Genomic DNA, 21,565 nt, shown 5'->3' on the forward strand with positions numbered 1-21,565 from the left:
ATCTTATTTAATCTTCTACGTAGAAGCTTTAATTAAGTCATTAAGGGTTTCATTTGTAATATTCTTTTCTAAAAACCGGGTTTTGGATTTTTAATAGGTAGATTATTTTCAAACGACAGTTGGTTGTTATTGATGTTGGATGCAGCGGGTTGTATTCAAAGTATGAAGATCTACCTTGAACCGAATTTCAGTACAAGTTGCTCTATAAACAGCCATTTGAATACAAATGTACATTCTTTTTATAACCGATATAACAATACAATAAAAAAAAAGCTGAAATTATAACATTTTAACTGCCACTTTTATACAACAACGATGGAGGTTATGCTTGAGGGAAAAAGAAAGCAATTTATTTACTTTGACTAAAGTAACTGTTATAGACATTTAACCCTTTATATAAATGTTTGTAATTACAATTCCATTCTTTATAAATATTTATTTCCAATATCTGTGTGAGCAATGATCTGTGTTGTACACGGTTTGATGCAGTGTCGGCTATTTGTTATGTTTACTTAAACATGTTAAGTAAATGAATGTATATAAAATGAATTACATGGGCTGATCATTCTAAAGAAAATCGTGGGTTAATATTTCAAATGACTAGATGTAGATATGTTTTAGTATCTTTACTTAAATCTGCTTCTTTGATGGTCAGTGTGTTTGTAAAAAGATAAGGTAAAGATAACGTTTTCATGAACATGCTTAATTAATTAACTGTCATTGGAAAAAATACTAATCGCCGAAATAACATCGATAAACTACGAAAGAATACTAGGCTTTGTGTCTCACACTTCAACGAATTGATCAATTTAAAAATCTAAATATTTCGTAATTAATTTTACGGTTATTTAAATCTTTTAACAGGTGCAGGAATTGTATATAAGTACGCAAGGGAAAAAAACGATTCCGTTAAATAGCTAATGGAAGTGTGGAAAGGATAATTGGGTTAGTTTTCCCGGGCGTAGCAGCACCGTATTAATTATTAACTTCACTTACTGAACAGAACTTATATACTTGTTATATAAGTACCTCGAACAGCAATTTGGTTGGACGTATACAACGCTAACGGTAAGCTAATTTTATTATATGAAATATTTTATGTTGGTATATACGCATCTGTCGTACAAAAGTATAAGCCTGGTATCTTTGATGAGTTTATTTTACTTGTCAACGACAAGAGTTGTTACACCCGGATAAAATAATGGGGAGGGTATTTACCTTTATTTTCAGGTATGGATTTACCAATGGATGGTAAACGAATTTGGAATTAAATAGAGGTCAAACCTCGCTTAAGAAGATTCTTAAATATTCGATTCACGATTCATTTAAGGCTCTTGAAACATTTAGAAGGGACAATTCTGCTTTGCCTAATGAACTGACCACAAAAAGCTAACTTACGTTTACTATCGTTACCGCAGCTGGTGGACTATCTTCGAGCTTTTCAATAATGGAATTATGTAATTATGCTTTAGTAAACTAAGGTAGCTTTTTTGTTTTGATGATGTTGATGTATTTGACTTTTCAAACATTTTTGGTCTTGAAAGTAACTGGCTAAAGATATTCAAGAAACATTTCATGTGTCCACTAATATCTTTATTAGGGATACTAATACTCTGCACGCATATTATAATTTTTTGTTTATCATTTTTACTTTGCAGCTAGTTATTGATATTGCTTACATTCATGACGATGGATGTTACTTGATTTTTATAATAGATTTTTTATTAAATATTGATACATGTAAATGTATATTTTTTTTTCATTCTGACAATGATTATTAAAGCCATATGATCTGCCAAATATGCATGCAATGGTGTAGTATTCCATTAAATTGCGTCCCCAGGGTTAGTCATTTTACATTTATTTACAATATTTGATATATGAATTGTTAAAGTCGCTTTTGTATTTCCAATGCATACATTCAATGATATATAATTATCAAGCGTGCATACAAATAACTCGTTTAGTTCCCATTCAAAGTCTTAAAAATTGCATAAATATAATATTTTAATTTCAAAGTTATTCGTATACAAACAATAATTAACCAATAAGTGTCAAAATGGTTTAAATTACTTAACTCACAAAGTATAGCTAATACTTTAAAGTGCACAAAGTATACGCGTCTGTAACTTTCGTGAGTATTTTTCCACAAGTATAATATGAAATTTAACAATTATTTTTATTTATATCACATTGTACTCTAGATTCCTTGGCTAACATGCAGTTAACACTGTTTAACTATTTCCCCTTTGAGTAACAGGAAGGTACGCATATATAATTATTATACTTCATGTTAAAATGCCAGATTGTGATTGGTTAATACGAGGGAGACAAATTACTCTATCCCATGGTAAATACTCTATTACCCTTCACGGAAACGCTTGATCAAGTGTGCGCTTTATTAAATACGGATGATTGTTATGTACCAGATGTCATAGTTTATTACTTTGAATTTGAAATTTAATAGACAGAAATAACAGAACATTCAGTATAATGAATTAAATGACACATAGCTGAGAGGGTGATAGAGCAGAGTGTTACCCCTCGAAAAGACATTGTAAACCTTGGCTTCGCCTCAGTTGACAATGTTTTCTCGGGGTAACAATCTGCTCTATCACCCTTTCAGCTATGTGTTATTTATATATTATCCATGCATACCGTCCCCATGTTACTTTTTTTATCTGGATTCCTTGAGAAGCATGCAGTTAACAAAGTTTAACTATTTCCCATTTGAGTAACAGGAAGGTACGCATATATAACTATCCATGCATAATGTACCCATGTTACTTTTTCTAACATAATTATTCTTGCTAATATGATATATTCTCGTTCTAAAGTGAAGGTTCCAAATACTTATTAATATATAGATAAGAATATGTGATATGAGTGCCTATGAGACAACTATCCATCCAAGTCACAATGTGAAAAAGTACTAGTAAACAATTATAGGTCAAAGTACGGCCTTCAACACGGATATGTTTGTTTTGATTTTACCTTGAATCATCTCTTTGTCAAATGAAATTTGTTTACGAGTTTTGATACATTTGGTTCTCAAATAATAGCTACTCATAGAAGTTGTCTCTATCAGGAGTTCTCCCAATAATGTACGAGTTCTCGTTACCTTCTGTATATATCTAAAAGATGTTCATGGTAGAATGTGTACCCAGCCAACCTCATGATATAATTGGAACATCCACTGATGGAGCAATCTAGTTGTTTTTCACTTTATATACTCTGGTTACGGATTCTTCTACTAAATATCTTTTTAAATTAAAAAGGATCCATTTGTGATTGAATATAGGTAAACAATATGAGTCATTTACTCTCAATGGTGTCTCATATTTTCGCACAACTCTTTTAAAAGATACTTTTTAAATATAAAATTTTTTACAACGTCAGAAAAATGGGCCATTCCTGCAAAAGTTCAATTCAGACCCCAAGATATTTATAAAATAAGGTCAATTTAGCAAAACTCAAAACTTAGGATTTATAAGCTTGAAGTGCAGTTTGTTACCATCAACATTAGGATTTATAAGCTTGAAGTTCAGTTTGTCACCATCAACGTTAGGATTTATAAGCTTGAAGTGCAGTTTGTTACCATCAACATTAGAATTTATAAGCTTGAAGTGCAGTTTGTTACCATCAATATTAGGATTTATAAGCTTGAAGTGCAGTTTGTTACCATCAACATTAGGATTTATAAGCTTGAAGTGCAGTTTGTTACCATCAACAAGATTCCAAATAATTTGTTAGTCACAAGTTTCAGCAGTATCTAATTATTCCGGATCATTCTTTGTTTACTCAAACATGTCCACGTGACTTGATCTTTGGCCGCAAGCGTTCATCTTGAGTTAATTTTCAATAGTAAACGATAACTCCGAGTTTGGTCCCTGTATTTATAGAAAACCTGTGCTGAATAAAAATCGATTGGTCTCATTTATATAGTTTGATTTTGCATTTGTTGTTCTTTATCACTTTATTTTTTTCTCTAGTACATACTACATTTGAACAATAAATTGGTATTAAACTGCTTCAAATATTAGATGCCTTGCTGTCAATGTTAAAAATATTTTCAGACAGATACATGACGTTCTAGTATATTTTTTTCGTTAGAATGAAAGGTATTATCCATTTTTGCTAAGTTGACCTCAATAGTTTATTTCTGACATCTAAGGAATATGTGTCCATTGCATTTATTGCATTTACAGAGTCTCAAGCAGATTCCGCAACAATTATAAGCTATGCATATTAGCAAAACGGGTATCTCTTATTATTTGTGAGCTGAAAAGTTTTAATCCAACTGTTTAGAATAATAATAAAAAAATCAACTGTTTTAGCTTCATACAGGATTATTTGCTGATGTCGGGCAGTTCGACTTTTTTTTTAATGTTGATAATTTATTATCTCCCCATAGTTTTAAGACATACACAAAAAATAAAAACACGCTCATAATATACTGAGCATATATACATTGAATTTGACAATTATTAAAATCTAACTTATTCTTGTTAAAAACATCGATCAATCTGCAGATCAGTGTATACTGACGTAAGTTCAAAGTCAACTTAAAAAATCAATTTGTTTATGTTCAAAAGATTTTTTGAAATATTTTTATGTCTGTTTTTGACATCAAACTACCAAAATCCTACCACCAAGCAGACACAAAACAAAGAGAACATTGAATAATATTTCAGTTTACCAACCTAGTAGCAATATACCAACTTCACCTGCATATGGGATATATATTTCACAACTCATTCGGTATTCAAGAGCTTGCAGCTGCTACCCAGACTTTATAAAACGCCACCAGTGTCTGAGCAGAAAGTTGATGAACCAGGGTTATGTCAAAGAACGTCTCGTCTCCTTTTTCTAAAAAAGTTCATCAAGATACCAAGACCTTGTTGATAAATATTCCGTATCAACTTCACAAATAATACATGATGGTCTTGAAGTATAGATTCTAGATACTGAAGTTGTTTATCATCTTAATTACGTGTTAAAGTGTTCTTTTATCTGTCTTTGTAAATTATTAACCTTTACTGTTTAGTCCATTTTTGGTAATATCCTTTTGGTGTGGCTCGGTACTTATGCATCCCGCCAATGTGTTGTTGTGCTGTGGTCATTTTTTTGTATTCTTGTCGTTCATTTTTGCTTATGTGCTATGTCTATATGCCATTTTGTTTTTCTTTGTTGACATATTTGTTTTTTTTATAGTGATTAAGATTATAACACAATGTTGACTGCTGTACCCCTATTTTTGACATTTTTACCTATTATGTATGTGTGTTTTGTTCACACACTGTTGTCAATATAATGGAATTTTATGCGACTGTCATACAAATGAGAGGTTTAGCTAGCTATAAAACTAGGTTAAATCAACCCTTTTCTACATAAGGAATATGACAGTTGTTTTCTATTCGTTTGATGTGTTTGAGTTTTTGAGTTTACCGTTTTATAATGGACTTTCCGATTTGAATTTTCCTTGAAGTTCGGTATTTTTGTTATTTTACTATTTACTAATCAGGTGCTAAAAGCCAGTTGTTTTTTTTATAATTTTAGCTAATTAATTTAAGAAAACTATTTTTTTCTTAATAAGATTTGAACCTCGGAGTCCTTTTCCCTCCTGGAGCACCTGGGATTACCCCCAGTTTTTGTTCGTGTTGCTCAGTCTTTAGTTTTCTATGTTGTGTTTTATGTACTGTTATTTGTCTGTTGATCTTTTTCTTTTTTGCCATGGCGTTGTCAGTTTATTTTCAACTTTTGAGTTTGAAAGTCCCTTTGGTATCTTTCGCCTCTCTCCTGAATATATGTTAAATAACCATAAGCCACCCTATAACATCACGGACAAACTCCAGCGGAAAAATAGTACTTTGCGTGAACTATGTTTATACATGCTTTTGGTGTATAATATATAGATATAAATTCATTTAATAAAGTTAATGTATAATACATAATAAGTGTAGAAAAAACAAATATATTATTTAAAATAGAAAATACTGCTAAGATTGTTAACTTGTTTCTCTTATAAATTAAAGTCCACAAAACTATGCTTAGTGCCTTCACAATAAAGTCTGTTAATTAAATGACAAACAGTTGGTTGCATGATCAGTTACAACTTCTCAATATGAATGTTGTTCAGTATCACCAGAAACGTTTCGGTTACTTTGAGGGATGATTTAGCACAAACTGATAGTGTAAAGTTGCACTTAAATGGATATACAATCAGATAAGGCATGACTTTTTATCAATCTTTTTTTTAATTGATAGGTAATTTCATGAGATAATCAATTGTCTTTTGTTTATACAAAAATGTAAATAAAGATATTTATACTGATAATATGCTAGATGAATATTCAATACATTTAATAAGACACGATTGACAAAATTTTGCATTGTCGATATTTGTTAACGTGATAATTTTCAAAATGAAACTTACATGGAATGATTTCCAGTAATGTCATTCAAAATAAGTATATACTCGAATTTGGATGTTTCAAACAACTTAGACAGAAACTGACATTAGGATCGCAATCTTAGATCTGTTGTTTGTTATTAAGTCGATATCAAGCTATCAATAGTCGAACATTGAAAGCAATGTAGGAACATTTCAACCAACTTTGACCAGTTTTGTTCCAAAAAATCACTTGTCTAGCGTACAAAATTAAAAGCCTAGTATCTTTGATTAGGTATTTTTTTCTTTAAAAATATATGAAAACCTTCAAAACCAACCACCAAGATCGTATATATACAACAAAAAAAAAATTCATATAAATCACAGAAATTCATAGGCTAATTCTATGATTTAAATTATCCCCAATTCGTCAGGATCTGCTACCTTTCTGCAGTACTGACAGAGATCACCGACTTTTATTGGGTTCGTGTTGTTCAATCTTTAGGTTTTTATGTAGTGTTTTTTATTATGTTCCTTTTAAAACGGTTTTGTCGGGTTTTTTCCGACTTACAGATTTTGATTGTCCCTTTTGTAAAATTGGTACCGTTTATATTATTACTATCACTGGGTCGATACTTCTTTTAGTGGACTGTTAGTCCCCGAGGGTGCCACTAGCCCAGTAGCCAGTACTTCGGTACTGGCATGAAAATATGGATATTGTTTTGACTGAAATTTACTGTTATAAAATTTTACAAATCATTTTAAATTAAGGAATATATCTCCCTCATGCAAAGCTCTGATTCCTTGTCCGGTTTAGGCTATACTCCAAGTCCTTTTGGTAGATCAACTCTTCAACGTTTGTATTAGGTTTTGGGTTTTCAAATATTTTGGCCTCGAGCAGCACTGAAGAGACATTAATTGTCGAAATGCGCATCTGGTGCAGTAAAATTGATATCTTTTATTTTATTGGTATCTTCTGACTGTTTATCTTTAAAAACTTGTATAAATGATTAATACTTCAAACCCACAAAGAAAATATATCCTTTTCCGGTAACATCTATTTTCGTTATCTTATTTTTTGCAAATATTCAGAAAAAAATTAATTTTCACAGCAGACTAAAATAACCTTTGCAATCCTTCCTTTTTTTGATTTTTTGTAAAATCAGAGTTATTCGTCTTTTTCTCTCTCTCTCTCTGATATTAGTATAGCACATTATGTTACATCCTATTAATTTCATTCCACCTTGGTTTACGCATTTATAATACAAAGAGATTTTGAAAGAAAATTTTAATTTTTATTTGCTTTTACCCGATCCCTGATCCGCAGCCAACTGATCACAATACTGCACCGCTGTTACCCTTCTCTTCACGGCCATTTGGGTCGACATGTAATTATGAAATTGCAAACGCGGCGACTTCCGCAACAACTTTAAATGTTTTACCATTTTGTTGAACCGTTGTGTTGTTTTCATTTTATACAGGACTGGGTCGATACCGCTGTTGATGGACTATCTGTTCCCGATGGTTTCATCAGCTCGGTAGTATGGTCGATACTGCTGTTGATGGACTATCGGTTCCAAATGGTTTCATCAGCTCGGTAGTATGGTCGATACCGCTGTTGGTGAACTATCTGTTCCCGATGGTTTCATCAGCTCGGTAGTATGATTTATAACATACCTTTATACAATTGTCCCTTTTAGAGCTCCTGGGCTACTAAATGTTTAATGTATTATCATGTTGTATCTAATTTGGTCTCATTTCGTTTGTAGTTCCCGTGATAACTATTGTTTTCTTCACTTTTATGCTTTATGTTGTATCTACTGGGGTCTCATTTCGTTAAGAGCCCCCGTGATAATAATTGCTCTCACTCTTATGTTATATGTCTATATACTTGGGTCTCATTCCGTTTCGAGCTCCCGTGATAATTATTGTTTTCACTTACATACGTCATTTTGTATCTACTGGGGTCTCATTTCGTTTAAAGCTCTCGTGATAATGATTGTATTCAGTCTTGTGTTATATGTTGAATCTATTAGGATTTCACTCCTTACGGACCGCTTTTGATAATGTAATCACTGTTATGCTTTTATGTTGTATCTCCAATAGGGGTTCATACCGTGTGGAGCTCATTCATGGTTTATCTCATGGACTTACGATATCAAAACTTACTTTGGTATATTACCTTCATATTCAGTAGAGCACATAATAAGCTTAGTAGTTTAAGAAAAAAATCATTTTGATATTTATAGCACCAACGTGTTAGAATATTTCGTAAATTTCCACATTACAATGAAAAAGATTTGATGGTATTATTAAAATAACAGAAAACCATAATAGAAGTTAAACTTAAAGATCATTTCCATACACCTTACAACTTAAGATTCTGCAAGACTTCAGCCCTTTTAATTAACTGTAAAAATATGTGTTCAAAAGAACACGAAAATATTCTGTTAAGGGAAGCATAGATGTATGTAATAAATTATATATTTTAAGCGTGATCAAAGGTAATATTTAAACCACTTGATATTCTTTGATTATATCTAACTTATATTGTGACACACAAACCTAAAATAACCAGTTCAGCACTGCATATGTCAAGCCAAATAGATTAGTTTTATCTTATTTTCGGCCATGATGAAGAACTTTGATATACAAATGTCTTTTTGAAGAAAAAAGCCACCTCTAATATCGATATATATATATTTATATATAAATTAATAATAAGATCTATTTTGTTACATCTTGTGATCCGTTTATTTGGCAATCGCCAATGGCAGTCAGCAGGGTTTAAGAACATCAGATGTTCGACCTGCTAGTCAAATGCGTTTTGTTAAAATATACTTTTTCACTCATTTGGTCTTTTGGAAAATGTTGTTTGTGCTGTATTTAGACCCCTCTACCAAGAAATTATTTTGCATGCACATGTATAAAAATTGCGGTTTTTATCCAACGCAATCATAGGTTTGAACGTTGTTTTCAATCTAGACTTGTTTATATTTTTTCGTTTGGGCTTGTATTATATTTGCCTTCGGGTTTATATGATCCGTTCATCCTATTTTGACTCTTTCAAAATTCAAGAGTCTATCCTAAATTGAGGTAAATTATATGGCCTTCCAAATACCGTTTCGATTCCTAACATCACTGAAGAGATATTAATTGTCGAAATCCGGATATGGTGTACAAATTTTTGCACCATATGTTTGCGGTATACCATCTTTTCCGCACGTTTATTGTTTTCTGTTTGGTAATAAATTAATAATAAGATCTATTTTGTTACATCTTGTGATCCGTTTATTTGGCAATCACCAATGGCAGTCAGCAGGGTTTAAGAACATCAGTTGTTCGACCTGCTAGTCAAATGCGTTTTGTTAAAATATACTTTTTCACTCATTTGGTCTTTTGGAAAATGTTGTTTGTGCTGTATTTAGACCCCTCTACCAAGAAATTTGTTTTGCATGCACATGTATAAAAATTGCGGTTTTTATCCAACGCAATCATAGGTTTGAACGTTGCTTTCAATCTAGACTTGTTTATATATATATATATATATCAAATTTTACCCACTTCAACAGTTTGCCTTAATATTATAGTAAACTTTGAAAGGAAAGAAAGACAAACAAAACACATATGTCGAAGAAAGACTGAAAATATCGTGGCCATTTGGGAAGAAGACAAACAAATATTAGAATTATGTCGCGCTTATGATTATTTTGAATACTTATCTGCTCCGTGTTTATGAATTTCTTGAAATGTGTATAATCTATATGGATGTTATTGTTTCAATAAACAATTATAGGAATCATACCGCTTATTCTATTTCAATAAGCAATGTAACTGCTACAAAAATTCATTTAAATTTATTTTAATAAAATGCCTAAGATAATTCAAAGCTATGTTCAAAGCTATGTTCAATGATATACTATAGTTAAAATGCGTATATGTGATATGTATGAGAGTTAATGGTTAACGTTTTATAAATGTGAGAGGTATAGCGATACTCTTGAATACAGAAAAATGAAAAAAATGGAAAATTACTGATAATATAATTGTTCATAATTGCAAGGTGTCTCCCTGATTGTTTTGATGTACAACAACAGGTGAAAAAAGAGAATAACTCTGCCTAAACTTTCGCTATCGCTCTTTTTTTTTAACTTTCTATTTTATCAGTTATACAACTTAATTACATTGTGGTTATATCTTATAAATGTGGAACAGCCTTTGTTTAAATTTTACTTAATTCCACAAAAACTTCAATTTTGAATGATGAGTTCCAACATCTGACATCATTAGTAGAACTTTGATAAACCAGTGACATTCGGAATTCTCTCAGTAACATATTGCTGACATTCGGATTTTATCCTAGAACAGGTGAAACAATCAAAACATTCAATAAAAATTTAATTGTTACAGCAGAGAACATAATACCATCAATCATTGGGTATAATTGATGTTTATTGGATCTTCTGTTTTTCTGACAATATTCCTATATATATTTGATATTGCTCGATAATAACTAAGATAATTTGAGTACTAACTACAACTACTGTTGACAAGGTATAGAACCACTAATTCGGGCCCGGTCAGAAAGAACATACAAGAAAGTAGTACATATTCTTAACAAAATAGTTCCTACGCCTGGCTGTTACTTTGTCAATACTTAAAATATTTGGGTAATTTTGGTATCAAATGAAAGCTTAAGGACTTGCAATTTCTGTAAAACCCTTGTTCAAAAGTTTCTTTTGAATAATAAAAAAAAATGAAATTATAATAGGAGGGCACATTTGCCCTATTGTTCAGATTAGATGTACCTGTGTTGTACTAACAAACTTCCGGGAACCAGTGTGCCCTTATATACAATTACAAGTATGTTCAAAATTTCAGCACAAGTCAGAAAAGATATAGTTTTGACATGAAATGACTGCCACTTTATTTGAATTTAAGACAAAGTAGCCATTAATGCTTAATAATATGACTTTTCTAATGGACATACACTCAGTGGGAAATCTAGTGACAAAATATTACCTCCCCTGTAAACACTGAAAACTAGATCTTTTAATGTTTGTACCATTTTAGCAAGGACGCTATCAATTATAAATTTAAGGCGACCTGTTGCAAGACTAAATCTCTGTTCCTATCCAATCTACCTCCATGCACCTTTTTTTATAACAGTTCGAATTCCCGTTCTTCTTTCCATTGGAACCGTTTTGCAAAACTTACCATTCAGTTAGATTTATTTTCAGTTTGTTGAACTTTTAACACTTTAAGAACTGTTTGGCGCTGGACTTTCTACAAACAACACTCATTTAATCAACAACTTTTGTTCTGTGTCTTGTAATCATCTAAAGAATACTTTATACACAACAAAACATAGAATATATATTTATTAAGATATAATTAAAACTAAGATACATATTATAAATGATATACACACAATAAAATAAACATCTTTTGACGTTTAGCCGTCTCTGTTGTTGTCACAGTCATTGAATAGTCGTGATTGATTAATTCCCAAGCCTGGGAATTATATCAATCGGAAGATCTGAGTTCATGCTTGAACTTCTGAATAAGGATAGGACACCAACTTTAAGTTCATGCTTGAACTGACTGCTGGACCTGTTCTTCTTTATGACTACAAGCATGTAGATCGAGAACGTCAGCGCTAGAAGTCCATGCATAGACTGACGTCAGGACTGTCTTAAAACAGTGATCTGTTGGTAGTTAGTGTCCGGAAACTTCTAGCATGTGTCTGGTCTATTTATATGTTAACCAAGACTACTGCTGTAAGTCCCATTAACTGTGACAAGCAACTTATACATCAATAACTCTGCATCAAATTTGGGGAAATTGAGTTAATAATAACGAAAATATGCTAAGAATATTATATGACAGATTTTAATAAACTTTTATTTCCAGTTATTTAGGATTTTCTATGATTCAAGTGTCATTTACTCATCTACATACTATATTTGTTGATGGAAACAATAAGTAAAATAACGATATTTAAAACTATAATTTTCAAGCAAACAAAAATATCATTGCATATGAATCGGTTATTAATGACAATATTAAAAACAGATAAAAACTAGTCTCTAATTTTTTAAACAAAAATGTATAAAATTTTCTATTTTTGGTGACACATGGTATTTGTCTGAATCGTACTTATTGTACTGTCTGACTTATAATCTTGCTTGTTCTGGTCAAAAGTTTACATGACAGTCTGCGATGGGACTTATTCGTGGCGGTTGACAGACAGGTACGCAGAACAAAAAGGTTTTGACTTGGTGACACCAAAACAAGACGGTTCCTGTTCAGTATCTTTGATCTTCTTGATAATATAACCTTTTAATTAATTCTTTAGAATACATGGTGTGCAATTTAATAATTAATGTCTATAAACATGCAGGTAAGATGTAATATCGTTGTTAACCTTTTGTGCAATATGCACCAAATAAAACTGCGATTAAATTTCTATTGTTTCATAAGTCATTATTGACATTAAGTAGATCAACCGCGATATATATTAGTTATGAATGTTGTATAACGTATGACGTACAATGATCGTCTGGTTAAGAATGAACTGTTAATGCTGATTGTTTTTGGAAAACATTACTTGCAGTATTATTTTAGGTATAGTACATAATTTGATTTTTTTGAAAGAAGTTTAATGAACACGTCCAAAACATTTGTATTAAGTGCCAATCTGTCTAAGAATCAGGCAGGGGTGAAAACATAACAAACAAAAACCCACTGAAGTTGATATTAATTTATGTTCAAATTGTAGAATGGTGCACGATTATAACATTCGTTTCCTTTTCCTGTTCTGGTAATTCAAGATATAATTTGGTTGAAATGCACTAGAAATTAAAAATTAAGGGGAGCTAACTCCGTAATGTGTTATCATTCTAACCAAAAGTTATCTAGAGATTTCTTGAATTACCAGACACGTAGAAACGAAAGACCTACCATTTCTAACTCAGGATGAGGGTAACTTCAAAGTAGGATGGTAAGGTCAATGGGTTTTTTTCGGCCATGTTTTGATTTTTTTCTAAATTGCCTGATTCTTACAAAGACTTGCACTTAAGTTAATGTTTTAACCTTTAAAGGTATGTGCCTTTATTTTGATGCGCTTTTTTTTGTGTTTTTCTTGTTAAATAAGTAAGTAAGAATGTAAGTACGTATTTATTTCAATAAAATGATGTACAGTATACAAATTTACATTATCTATAGTCAGTAAAATAATATAAGTTATTCACTCGCTTATTCATTAGATATATTGATATATCGTTGTTAACCTTTTGTGCAATATGCACCAAATAAAACTGCGATTAAATTTCTATTGTTTCATAAGTCATTATTGACATTAAGTAGATCAACCGCGATATATATTAGTTATGAATGTTGTATAACGTATGACGTACAATGATCGTCTGGTTAAGAATGAACTGTTAATGCTGATTGTTTTTGGAAAACATTACTTGCAGTATTATTTTAGGTATAGTACATAATTTGATTTTTTTGAAAGAAGTTTAATGAACACGTCCAAAACATTTGTATTAAGTGCCAATCTGCCTAAGAATCAGGCAGGGGTGAAAACATAACAAACAAAAACCCACTGAAGTTGATATTAATTTATGTTCAAATTGTAGAATGATGCACGATTATAACATTCGTTTCCTTTTCCTGTTCTGGTAATTCAAGATATAATTTGGTTGAAATGCACTAGAAATTAAAAATTAAGGGGAGCTAACTCCGTAATGTGTTATCATTCTAACCAAAAGTTATCTAGAGATTTCTTGAATTACCAGACACGCAGAAACGAAAGACCTACCATTTCTAAATCAGGATGAGGGTAACTTCAAAGTAGGATGGTAAGGTCAATGGGTTTTTTTCGGCCATGTTTTGATTTTTTTCTAAATTGCCTGATTCTTACAAAGACTTGCACTTAAGTTAATGTTTTAACCTTTAAAGGTATGTGCCTTTATTTTGATGCGCTTTTCTTTGTGTTTTTCTTGTTAAATAAGTAAGTAAGAATGTAAGTACGTATTTATTTCAATAAAATGATGTACAGTATACAAATTTACATTATCTATAGTCAGTAAAATAATATAAGTTATTCACTCGCTTATTCATTAGATATTCTCTTTCTATTTATTTTGAAGTATCTTTATTTTCCACAATTTTTAGACAGAATGGTAAAGATAACACAGTTCCTCCCTCATGTAAGCATTTTCGTAGTTTCGGTAAAATCAGCACCTATAGTAGATAAATAAATATGGTGGTGCAATGTTATTTTAAAAAAACTCTACCAATAGAATAGACTTGTTATATTCTATTTTACGATGAAAAAACAGCCATCCTTCGTGATAAGAAATAATCCTTGATTCATGCTTTATATATAATGTAGTTTTGTCCATATCAGAGTTCGTTGAATTTGGTATGAAATAACCTTATAGTAAACTATTTAGCGATCTATTGGTATAGATAATGATATTAAACGACACATAAAACCAATTTGAGAAGATATTTTCGAAACCATATCGTCTGTTTGCTAAAAACACGACAAAGAGTTATCAATAGTGATTTCGAGCAATAATTCATTTTTAACTTATAAGTACAAAAGTCATGCTATGTAGAATACAATCCGACGCTTGTATCTCATAGCCGACATTTGATGACAATGAAAAGACGGCTTCTTTTGCGAGGTCATATTCATATTGATCTTTACTAGAAGTTGCCTACACAAGCGCGGGTGTGATAGAAACAAATACAATTAATTGGAATCACAGAATGTAGTTATATAGAAATCCTTAATCTTTGTTACCCTTTTCCGTCTGCACGTCCGTCGGTACGTTCGTCCGTCCCCAAAATTAGTTTCTGTTCTCAAACTTTAGTTTGCCTCAACCAACTTTTGCCGTTCTTGAGTTTTTCTCTTTATAACGTTATATATATTCAAGCGGGGCATCAGTGTGTCACATGGACACCTTCTCCAGTTATTTTTTTGTTGCAAGCACATGAAACTAGTGAAGTGAAGTGGACTATACATTCACTGTGTACACATTTGTGGCAGTTAATTGTATCTATGTAACGTTTTCTACTCTTTGCTAGTTCGAATCAGGTTGAATTACCATTGTTTTTTTTATGAAGTCTATTGGAATTTCCTTCTCTCGAATCATTTTAAATCATGGTTTAAACTACAAGTTAGAACTTCGAGACAGACCACATCTTGTGGTGTTGAGGACGGACCTAAATATGTTGGCATTAGCCCTTCTAAATAGGCCACACACGGATTTTTTTACTTTTTCTAAAATAACATTGTATTGCACTAGATATGCATTTCGTTAAATATTGCCTCTTCGGTGATACTCGAGGTAAACATATTTAAATTTCCAACACCTAATACAAGAGCTGATAAGACTGAAAGGTAAAACCAAAACCAGACAAAAAATCATAGCTATTCATGAGGTAGAAACGTAATCCATAATTTAAAATGATTTCGAAATTTTATAACAGCAAATTTGAATAACACGATATCCGTATTTTGATGTCATGCTACTTGGGCGGTGTTATCCTCGGGGATTAACAGTCAACCAATAGAGGTACCTTTTATACCATTAACGGTAACAAAATTTACTACATTTCGACCATTAATGTCTCTTCAGTGAAGCTGGAGGCCAAAATATCAGACAGTCCAAATACTAACGTGCTGATAAAACCAGCAACAACTTATTATTTAATTTCATTTGACAAAGAATTGAGTGATGATCGTTTGGAGTTTACGTGATTATGTATGTTTTCAATGTCGTTTTTCTTCGTTTGTTTCTAGGACTAATAATAATTCGGCTGAAATCGGTATGCCACGTTCATGTTTTTGCTATTACGTAAATTTTGCTTAAGAAATGTACTTTCAAAACCTGCAGTGTATTAAATAGATTTAAAGGTCAGACATGCAAAATGGATTAACGCAAATTTGATTGATCCAATTACTTATAAGCAGATTAACGTTTCAATTCCAACTGACAGATGTCATAAAATAAACAGATTATAGAAATCAATGAGATTCAAAGATTCAATATTTTATTAAAGTCTCAATACTTAGTCCCATAACTCGTAATGGTGTTAATATATAGTTGTGTTGAATTAAGGACTTACAAACTGTAACCACAAGATAAATGTCAAAAGTTATTGATGTTAATCGAATTAAGAATATCAAAAGTAGATCGTTTTATAAATTAATCTTTTAACAAATATATATGGTCATTATAAGGCTGTTAACAGTAAAAAGAGAAATATGAGAAGAAGTAAGTAGTATTGCTCAATCTTAATTTTTGTGCAGTGTTTTGTGGACTGTTTGTGTTTTCGTCTTTTTTGTTTGGCCATGGTGTTGTCCGTTTTTCTGCGACTTATATTTTTATCTCCTCTATTGGGATCTTCTTATCTTTTCGTCATGTGCATACTCACATGCTACTGTTTTAGTCACATGCAACCATTACCTTATTCCTAATATTTATATTCTGTAAAGGATAGGGCCATCGCTTTGTCATTAAAAAAAAAGGAATGTTTCTGGTATAACTTTAGTATGTTTGTTCTTTTGCATGACAATGCAGTTTTCGCGGTGTTTTATTTTTTGAATTCTTGAATAAAAACTAAAATCAAAGGACAAAGCTAATGGTAAAGTTTTATTACAATTGAAAAAAAAAAAAAACTGCACATCATGAGCTTGGGCAATTGTCAACGCCTGAAATTTATCCGGATTAGTCTGAATATAGTTTTTATAAAACAATCCAGCATTTGTAGACTATATCACTTTCTTAATTTTCGATAACTGCGACAATAGTATTATCGACATAAGATGATGCACCATTCGTTCATAGTTATAGATGGTAATTTTTCTACTCAATTTAAAGATTTCATTAATAAAACTTCAAAAGCACTGGTTAGTATTTACAGTTGAGAAACACATTTATTAAAAAAAATATGACTGAGATATAGATAAGAGATAAGCCAATAATTGTAATTTGAAACACACATGTTTACATCTGACTTCTAAATTTGCAGTAAGGAATTTCAAACCTGTATTGTTGTATGGGTGTTGATAAGCTATGTGTATATGATTATTACGTTACCCAATACTTCAAGTCATATTTCATTAATGGGATCAATGGTTTAAATCTCAATTTTAAAAGAAGAAAGACATATTTTGAAATTATGAAAAATTATAGAATTTGATCTAGATATTTTACCTCACAGTATATGACTTTATTTAGCCGTGTGAAGCCGTTGATACAAATAAAAGGATACACGGAATGAACAGCAACTCGACAATACGATGAAACCATGCTAGACGTCAACACACATACTTCAATGGTTGACATGGATTCACATGTCAAGCTAATACCTGGCCCTGATGGCTTACTTGTATATTTTATGTTTTACAGTACCAGCTGCATTTTTAAGTTAACATATATGTAACAAATGTAGAGACTTTTTTATTTGTAGTTAAATACGGTTTAAAATTATAATCAAGAATGCTATGATGACCTACATTGTATGTCTTATGTTTCATTATATAGAGATGGTTTAAATACGTTTAGTATGTTTCATGCATTGCATGAAACATTAGTATGCATATTCGTGTAAGTAACCTTTGTTTCGTCTTTGACAAGACGATCCTTAAAAAAAACATAGGTCTTTTATAACGAGATGCTCCTTACGAAACCTAGGTTCGTCTATAACGCGACGCTCCTTATGAAACCTTTGTTCGTCTAAAACGAGAAGTTCACAAACAAGACATTGCTTGATCAAATACAATACATTCCCTTTCTAAACCTTAGGTCGACGATGTATATGATATAAACAGAGTTCTGTACACCCGAAGTGCCCAGTCGTTTAAGTCCCCTACCGGTGAACACCGACTAGAAAGATTAGTCTAGAAGCCAATGAGAATGAAAAAGTGTTTGATGGAGCAAAACCAAAAGGATAAGCAAAGTATGAGTTACAATATTTATAAACTGATAATTCATCAAATATAATAAATAAATCAATCGTGATCATTGCGGAGTACATGGTATTTATCAAATGATACTTCTATACAGTACATGGTATTATGACATATTTTTAAAATAAAACAAAATGAATTGAAAATCTCAGGTAGTCAAAGAAAATGAGGAGAAATAAGTACTTCAGTAAAGTATAGCATTGCCACTTACTTAATCAACTACACGTGTAATTTTTCCGCGTATTGTTCATTAATTCAATATCTATCGACGAAGATTGATAATTCAGAAACACTTGCATTTTCTTTATAGAAAGTGTTTCTTCAGTTTACCTCTGAGCAATTTCTTGACATGTGCTATATTCATAATGATATCAAAATATAAAATAAATATACACAGAAGACTTAAACAATCTGTTGATCTACATATATAAAATTGTAACACATTCAGTTGAACTTAAACATGTTTCTATTACAATCAAGGTTGGTACATACCAGAGGTGATAGCATAACAGTTTAGCCTCAGTCAGGTATCACTGTAGTTTTTTGTTGTTTTGCAGTGGTTTCTTTTAATAATTTGTTATGTGTTCATGTTTTAATTGAAGATGGTCCAATTCAATGAAATGACAAAATGTGTAAATATTTCAAAACTTATAATAGCTTGAAAACAAACTTGATAACCTATTATAACTTTCTTTATATTTTAAATAAAAGAACGATGTAATGTAATAATGTTTTATTTTCAAAGTATGAAAACATCTGTCATATTTTTTTAACCCAACGCTTCCTTAAATATCGAATGCAATTTTTACTTTCGTCGCAATTTCTGTTTTCGTAGTTGTATGTTTATATCTGTTCGTCGCTGGTTAAGATATTTCAATTATCTATAGTTTATTTATTTCTACAATAAGTGTTAAACTAATTAAACATTTCTCATTAACTGTGATAAGTAACATACCAACAATGAAAAAACTGATCGCTTAAACATTGTGACTGAACTTCTCTCTTATTGTATTAACTAGCATCCCAACTGTTTACATTTTTCTGCGTACGTCTACCTACATTAACTTTCGTTGTTTTTACCGTTAGAAAATGTCTTACATAAGATGATTGCAAAACCAGAGAGCGAATCACCTCCCCTTTTGATCTTGAGGCGAATAATGAATACAGCTATGTAGCGAAAGAGTAACAAATCGACTATGTAAGTTGTGTAATCAAAATGTCGAAAATTAATAACACAACGTAGAACCAAGCTAACGTATAAGAGAAAACTATATCATATACTAGTCTACTGTGCAACCATAAAACTGTTGGCAATACAGACATGCAAACAATAACATTATAAACTAAAAAACAGACAATACAGACATATGAATGTATTAAACACATCTTGGACAGTTGTCTCAATGGCAATCATACCACATCTCATATGCATGTATTTAGCAAAAGTCTATGCAGACAGATACATGTTAACAACAGGCAATTTATGCATGAGCTCAGAACAGTAAACATGTAAACAAGTTCATCAGTTTAAAAGGCAATACAAGTGAAATATGTATAAAACAACAGCCGATATCAACAAGTGCCCCCATCACCTATTTTGGGATGATACACAACAGTAGAAAGCTTAAAGCACTAGGAAATCAGTTATATATCAGAAACAAGTGCCCCAGACAAAAGCGTTTCTTGTTTCCTCTTGTCCCAACTGCTGCATTACCAAATAGTCAAAGCAAGTAGTTGGTTTTATTCAGTAAAAAAATGGAGGTCCTGAGGTCGATATACATTTACCGCGTGATCGTCAAGCAGGCCTAAGACTGTATACCTTAGTATGGTCCAGTGGCTCTTGTCACAATATTTCGCACGAGTAATAATACTCACTAGTCATAGACATTTGATTATAACCGTGCGATTATAGTTTAGAGTTTACCTAAAGGTTTTTCACAGTGCAGTAAACCGTAGAGGTGTTCCTTAAATAACTATGACATATATTTTTATCCACAAGCTATTAAAGTCACTCTGCATGTGTAAGAACGAATTAAATAACGACACTGGATACTTGGTACTCGTATTAAACAATATTTAACTATGGTACTTTAATTGTAAGTCAATTATTCTAGTAATAAACTCGTTGTACACTCGAAGGCGTTCCTTAAGATTAGAAACATTGCCTCTCTGTTTCTGCTTCTTTTTTTAAAGATATTTTAGGATCTGTTGTAATAGCTATCGCTTATCTGCTTAGAGCCAGACAGGATGCACCATTGAATTTTACCAGACACTTTTGTATGTAACATCCCTGGAGAACTATCTGATTAAAAAAATAATTGGAAGACCATTTATCTCCTTTTTTCAATTTTCTAACGATGAATAGAAGACATTGTAAATTAAATCTGAATCTTTTCATATCTTACACGGAAAAAACCAAAGTGTACTTATATTTAGAAAGAAACATATCATACGACAATAGCTTCAAAAGACAGCTACCTCAAAAGAAACAAATACTTTTACTAAAGACTGAAAATTAAAGTTACATATCGTTTTGGTCCTATAGTCTGCGTACATATGTGCATTTATAACTAGACATATGTGCATTTATAACTAGACATATACTATGAGACATTTTGACAGGTTATTTAAGGCTTTGTATGGTTATGTCTTTTAACTTGTTCATATTTAATATTGTTTTATAATTTAGTAATAGGGTAACTACTCCAAAATGTATTACAATTTGAAATTCCGTACAATGCTAAGTTCCAGAAAGGTTTGGGAAAAGAATACAATCCCCCAAATAGTACTAGAAACATCTTTATTATATAATGGTTATTTTATCAGAATATATATATATATATATATATAATTGTTGTTATCATGTCCGACACATTACGTATTTCATTTGTGAACATTTGTGGTACATATGTGGAAGATATTTCGGGCATATTCTATTATAAACAGGTTGCGTAATTGATTTCTGTTTAAAAGAGATAAATAAATAAAGATAATTAGAAAGATGATAGAACTAGAGGAAACCGATGTTCAAATCTCATCAATCCAGTAAGAAAACAGAGCATGCATTTTGTTTTATTTTGTTGTTTTTGAAATGATGAACTTGTTCCCATCAATATGTACTCAATGTTTATTTGAACTGAGGCTGTAGTCTGAAAAAATATTATTTTAATTTAATATTT

At 31.3% G+C, this 21,565-nt stretch overlaps 1 protein-coding gene across 5 annotated transcripts in view; it reads left to right on the top strand.

The window, feature by feature from the left end:
• The first annotated feature begins 853 nt into the window (after positions 1–853).
• LOC127734088 (acetylcholine receptor subunit alpha-like) overlaps positions 854–21,565 on the top strand; it is a 43,950-nt gene continuing 23,238 nt past the window's right edge. The window contains exon 1 of one of the 5 annotated variants that reach the window (XM_052243713.1): positions 854–1,068. The gene's annotated coding sequence lies outside the window, so the exon portion shown is untranslated. Of the gene's footprint in view, positions 1,069–12,916; positions 13,019–13,794; positions 13,884–14,591; positions 14,611–18,894; positions 18,914–21,565 lie in introns of those variants that run through there. The other 4 variants (XM_052243715.1, XM_052243714.1, XM_052243716.1 and 1 more) reach the window with 4 other exon arrangements.

This window comes from Mytilus californianus, unplaced genomic scaffold (genome assembly GCF_021869535.1).
Source record: "Mytilus californianus isolate M0D057914Y unplaced genomic scaffold, xbMytCali1.0.p SCAF_3, whole genome shotgun sequence".
Lineage (NCBI taxonomy): Eukaryota > Metazoa > Mollusca > Bivalvia > Mytilida > Mytilidae > Mytilus > Mytilus californianus.